This window comes from Papaver somniferum, chromosome 3, assembly GCF_003573695.1.
Source record: "Papaver somniferum cultivar HN1 chromosome 3, ASM357369v1, whole genome shotgun sequence".
Taxonomy (NCBI): Eukaryota; Viridiplantae; Streptophyta; class Magnoliopsida; order Ranunculales; family Papaveraceae; genus Papaver; species Papaver somniferum.
Genome location: NC_039360.1, coordinates 117836367 through 117842678, shown reverse-complemented (window position 1 = coordinate 117842678; position 6312 = coordinate 117836367).

Sequence of the window (6312 nt, the reverse complement as noted above, 5' to 3'; positions counted from 1 at the left end):
GTCTCCTCACTCAAATTGTGTTTTCACGGGTAGCTCAACCTTGGTGTGTGAACATCAAAGGAAATCTTACATTCCTTTTGTAGGTTCGGTTCATAAACGGGTCCAAGCCCATTAGTGGGTATATAAAGAAGAAAGTACGCTTACTGATAGACACATTTTTGTGTCTAATTTGATCTCAATACTATATATTGTTGGCACTCGATTTTGTACTAATTTTGTTATTTTATGTATTTGTAGGTATTTTTTGGAAATAAATATTTTAAGAAAATTCGGCTCGAAAAGTTGATTTTGGCACCCGGAGGGCACGTGTTATTCGGACTCCCAAGTTTGGATAAGGGGTAACCTAATTACTAAGGGGCACCCCCAGGTCACCCCCAAGGCATCTGCTATTCGCACCCCAGTCCAGGATAAGGGGCACCTTCTTCAACAATTCAAATTCTCAAAATTGGCGGGAAAAATGTTCACACACAGGAGAATTTTCGATCAAAGAAATGAAGTAGTGCTAGGTCGATTCAATGGCTGAATTTTGGTAGAAAGATGTGATTTAGCCTAAGGAAGATAGTTTGGGTGTCGAATTTGATCGGAATTGGCTGGAAATATCGATTTGATTCTCGAGCTCAAAACAGAGCTACACGGAGTGAACACGACCTGTACACGGTGTTGTGTGTGTTTTGGTTGTGCATGGAAGTGTTTTGGAGGAGTTGGATGACTTATGAGGCATGTATAAGCCTTACTAGAGCGTGCAGGATCCAAGTTTACTTGTGAAATTCTAAATCTGGTAAGAAAATATTCAAAAATAATGTTATTCACTGCCGAGTAAAGACGAATTATTTGGAGTTATGGCGAGGGATTTCAGCGTGTCTTTGAGTATAAATATGATCTTTGGGTCTACTAGAATGGTTGTCGAGAGTTTGGGGAGGTTTGGAGGCGAGCAGAGAGGCGCAGGAGGAGTTGCAGAGAAGTTACCTGCTGCTGCTGCTGCCATTAACACGCCTGAAGAACACGAAGAACGGACTCTCAGAAGCAGTCGTTCTTCAACAGCAACATCGACTGTCCTCTGTGGGTCGTAGTTCTTCAACGACAACAGCACCTCAGCTCTGTCGTTGATTCTGGACGCCTTCTGTGGGTCGCAGAGTTCTGTTTTACATCAATTTCTTGTATTTCTCTTCATTGTAAAACACTTTTGAGCATCAATGAAATATTTTGAGAGCATTTTTACTATGATGAGTTAAACCCCAACACTGGGGCGACGGAGGAGGCCGAGCTTCATAAATGGGTAATTTTATTAATTCTTTTTAAGACTTTTGCATTAAAAATTAAGTGAAATATGATTTGATTAAATTGGGTGTTATTTGATTAGATGGGTCATGCTTAGCTTAGGTGATTTGATGTTCCATGCTTAACATTTACAACCAATGTTTTGAGAATCGACTTTGGCAAAATAAGAGTCCATATATGTTTTGAGCTATTATTGTTGAGAATAAATCATTAAGCCTTATGTTATGAAGATTGGCTGAATCATTAGTCCCAGTACCTCTCTACCAATTTGTCTATATTTGTATATAATTTTTATAAATCTAAAAATCCTTCACCTTCACAAATCTTAGAGTTCGAACCTTTATTACTACAACCACGAAAAATCTTTAAATCACTTACCTTCTTCTTCATCCCGTCAGTCCGCGTACATGAACTTTCTAGGGTTCATGAAAATCCTCCATTAAATTCCTAGGAGAAAAATAATACAAAGGGGTATTCAAGGTTCATTCCAAGTAAGTGATTTCCTCTTGTTTTTCCCTTCCAATTTCTAGATCTCATGATGAATTTCAAAGTTTTCAAAAAAATTTGGTTCTTCATCTTCTAGCATGAATCCTCTTATATCTCTTAGGATTAGATTTGTCAATGATTCTTGTGCTAGAGTTTTTGAAAGGATTTAATCTAATGGATTTATCCTAGAAAATAAATTGGATTTTTCTAGTGGTTATAAAGAGGATTTAATTTGTTTTGAAAAGTTTAAGCTTGGAGACATCTTTGATGGTCTTGGCGAAGGATTTGATACTCTTACTAGAATCTTCTATACCAACATTTATGATGTTGATCTTGAAGACATGGAATTCAAGACCATGGTCAATAGAGAAAGGATTCATGTTAATAAAGAATTAATTTCAAAGATTACCAAAATTCCTTTGGGTAATTTTCTCCTTCCGAGGCCAAGTGATGAAAGACCATCATATGAAACCATATCAAAAGGCCTTTGTGGTAGAAGTGTTGTGTGGAATGAAGGAAAATTTCCTACTAATCATCTAGATTTTCCTTTGATATTGGAAAACTTGGTATATCTAATCTTTGTCCCTTCGCGGTTGAAGTCGTGAGTTTGCGGAATTGGTCTATTCCCTTGTAATGGAAACCAAAGGTCTTGACATTTGTGGATTTATTATTTATCAAATGTTAGATATGACATATTCCAACAAGAAGTTAGGCTACCCTTGCTTGATTGAGCGAATTTGTCGCAACCTCTCCATTGAGCCTATTGGCAGCTCCATTGGAACTCCCAAGCTTGTTCGGCCGTGTACCTTCAATCGGATGAAGGAGAATGCTTGCAAGAGACAAAAGTGTGACACAAGTGATGGCTTGAGTGATCCTTCTTTGAAGCTTCTTCACTAAATTTACAAGAACAACTACTTGTGATTGCTACCCAGTTTCCCGATATTAAGGAAGACATGGACAAAGTTCGTTCCACCTTCATGGTCTCCAATGATGAAGATGACGAGTAGTTTCTCTTGTTTCTTAATGTTGGTTTTAATTTGTTTTGATTTATATTGTCTAGTAAATCTTCTCTTTATGTTTTTAGAAGAATAACTAGGTTTGGAATAGCCATTATTGTGAGTACACATAGCTATGTCCAACGATTTTCATCTTCAATGTTTTTAGATTTATTTATTTAAATTCTAAGTTTTTGGAAGATGATTTTTGCAATTTTAATCTTTATGATTTTATATATTGAAAATTGTTATGGGATATGTTGTTTACGTCCGTGAACCTGTGACTGTCCCATACTTGTTCAAAAGTTATCTCTATTATGTCAGTAGAAAGTATTGATAAAAGATAGAATGAACTTTTGACATTATAAAAGTTAAAGCCTTTTATGTCATTGTTTTGATGGAAGAATGGATAAAACTTTTGTTTACAAGGATTAAGTCTATTATATGTCATTGTGCAAATAGTGATGGAAAATAGAATGAATCCTTGTTTATTCCACAGTATTGGTCGATCTCTGATCCACATCTTTGTGCATATACTGTATTGCTCCGTAAGGTTCCTTATGTTTGAGCATGACCAACTAAATTGATCATTCTCTTTTGGTTATTTTAGTTGTTGCTCCGTAAGTTCTCTTATGTCGAGCATGACCAATTAAATTGATCACGTTGTGGTTAATTTGGTTGTGTACTCCAATTAAATTAATTGTGGGTTTTCTTGTGATTAATTTGGTTGTATTTTTTAGATTGCATTAATCACGGGTTCTCTTGTGGTTAATTCAATTGAATACTTTGGATTCAAATTCATGTTTTCATGTGATTTGATTTTGTCCAAAGAAATCCTTCTTTTCTCTTGAAAGTAAGGTCGTCTTTGTTGTTCTTTCGGGAATGAAATTTTATGGAGAGAGTTCATTTTGAACTTGTGCTTTATTGCCAAATCTTTGTGTCGAGTGCGGCTGTGGAATATTAGGGGTTATCTTGTATCTTTATAAACTCCTTGATAAAAGCATTTAGCTTCGGCTTTATGATGGCATCTAAATAAGTTGATATGGTATTCTCTTTTGGTCATGAACCATCTCTGTGAAAATTTCATGAGGATCCCACTAGTTTTCGTACCTTTGCCAATTTATATTGACAAAAAGGGGGAGAATTAATGTGTAGTGTGATACTACAAATACATATGGTTAACGGATCATTATGTAAGGGGGAGTGGTTTTCATGTTGAGATGAAGTATTGACTAAGGGGGAGTGATACATATCACCATAGTATTGTTGTCAAAGTTGTGATACAATTGAACTTTGATGTTGTGTAATAATACTATGACACTGTATAACAATGATTGAGAGCATTTTGTTTTCTCATTTTTATCGCTACGGATCTTCAACAACTGTGATGTTGAACTTACAACCTTTAGGATCATGGAGTACTTGGAAGTGACGAAGATTTCGAGTCGCGTTGAAGATGCCAAGGATATCAAGCATTTGGATGAGAATCTACAATTTATATCTATTTTGTAATCCATATGTATTGATAGTTTTGTCACTGAAATTGACAAAGGGGGAGATTGTTAGAGCACTGCTCGGTCGAACTCATATGTCAAGCATGTTTGTCAATGTTAGTGATCAAAACTATAAGTCTTGATTTCTAGCCTATTTATAGATGTCTCGGACTAGGAGATAGATGGTGTAGTTGAGCTTAGACTTCACAGAGTTCATCATTTGAAGACGAAGAACTACTAAGGGGAGCTTGTGGAACTTCTTCGACAAAAGGTATGTGGAGACTTGAACTCATCTATCACATGGAATTCTATTTCTACTATCTCCTATATTGAGACATAAGTCGTGTTAAGATATAATTTTCTCTATACACATTTGAGATTTCGAGCTGAGTATATCTCGCTTACATATTTCTTGAAATATGTGTGGGTAAGCTTTCGCTTCGACCAAGTTCATCTTATATCATGAGAAAATTGTCGAGTAACATCTTACATGGTTTGTGTGATACAATCATTTGATGTAGGCTTGGAATGTTTCGATAATGACTATTTCAATATCTTGGAAATTGCTTTGATGCTAATAGTGTGTGAAAACGGCTATTATCATTATAGAAGAATGTTTCAATGATTGAAATAAAGAGTTGTTAATGTAACCATGTTTGGATATAAACATATATAGTGTGTTCGAACATTAGTGTATAAATCCATAAACTGGGAACCAAGTGTATGCATATGCGTGTATACCAAATTGGTGAAGGAGACAAGATAAGTATGCGTACCCGTACGCATACTGGCGGAAGTTTTCGAACCGAAAATATCTGCTGAGTTTACGAACTCCTAAACTAGTCACCTTAAGTAGTACGCATACTGGCGGAAGTTTTCGAACCGAAAATCTCTGCTGAGTTTGGAAACTTAACAAACTCAAATACGGTTGCTTAAGTACGCATACCCGTACGCATACTTAAGCTGGTTACTTTGTCAAATCGGTCAGTTCATGGACTTAAACATTTAAATCGTAAGGAATGCAACCTTTGCAAATTGTGGCTATAATGTTCATGATTGATTCAAGTGAATCAAACCGATTTGATTTCAGTTGTGTTTTCTATAAAAATTGAACAACTCTTTAACTAGTTACGTTTGAGTCATTTGAATTAGTTATGATTGAGATGAATAAGGTTGATATGAGAGTAATCATATGGCTAACCTCGGTTAAATGTTTGTGAACCAACATGATGTACACGTTTAGGTACGGTTACATAAACCTAAATGAGGGTACATTTCATTTGTGTGTAACAAGCTAAGTTTGATCTAACAGTTGAAAGATATTAGCTTGGTTGAATCAGGTTTTTCATCTAATAATGATTATTGAATGCTTTGTTACCAAGGTAACTTGGATTGCAAACCCTGATTTGAAAACTATATAAAGGAGAACTCTAGCAACTGGGAAACCTAATCCCACACCTCCTATTTACTAGTTGCATAACTAGAGTCGATTCTCCTTTAACCTTAGGTTTCTTCTCGAGACCCTGTATGTTAATGACTTGAAGACTTCATTGGGATTGTTAAGCCAGACCCAACTATTATCTTTGTAGTTACGTGATCTGATCTTTCTGTTTCTATCGTGTTGAGTACAATTGAAATAATTAGCTCGCGATTTTATATCTCCGATAGGCAAGATAGAAAAGTAATCACAAACACCTTCGTCTCATCGTTTATGATTCCACAATAACTTGTTTCGCTAGTCGATTAAGTTTATTGTGAGGTGATTGATAATACTAGGCTATTCTTCGGGAATATAAGTCCGGTTTATCAATTGGTTCATGTTCACCTTGATTTATCAAAAGACTGAACAAAAACTATTGGGTATTTCTGTGGGAGACAGATTTATTCAATCCTATAGACTTTTCTGTGTGAGACAGATTTGTCTATCAAGTGTTCGACTTTGGGTCGTAGCAACTCTTGGTTGTGGGTGAGATCAACTAAGGGAATCAAGTGTGTAGTATCATACTGGGATCAGAGACGTAAGGAGCGCAACTGTACCTTGAATCAGTGTGAGATTAATT